Here is a 345-nt window from a genome sequence, read left to right as displayed (position 1 = left end):
TGCAATATAGTTTTTGTACCTATTAATACCTTCAGAAGACCTTCAAGCTCAGAGAGTTGTAACTTATGAGTCATGTGCACTAATCAAGCATACACAAAATGTCTTCATTTATAAAGCAATGGATTCTTAATTATTTTACTTAAATCTCAGTCGTAGCGAATAGTTTTGGTACTTCTTCCTTCTCAAAACACCATCATTCAGTGGCTTTGTTTTGCATAGACTGATTTCTCCCTGTGGAATCCCCTTATTAATTCCTACTCTGGTCTGAAATTTTGCTACCTTCCTCCATTCAATACTTATGCTCAAGTCTTAATTCTCAAAGTGAAGTATTAGGAGATGGGGGCT

Source organism: Chinchilla lanigera, unplaced genomic scaffold (genome assembly GCF_000276665.1).
Source record: "Chinchilla lanigera isolate Chin_1 unplaced genomic scaffold, ChiLan1.0 scaffold00037, whole genome shotgun sequence".
In the NCBI taxonomy this organism is placed as follows: domain Eukaryota; kingdom Metazoa; phylum Chordata; class Mammalia; order Rodentia; family Chinchillidae; genus Chinchilla; species Chinchilla lanigera.
The sequence above is the reverse complement of the archived record's forward strand: the minus strand, read 5'-3'. Positions refer to the sequence as shown.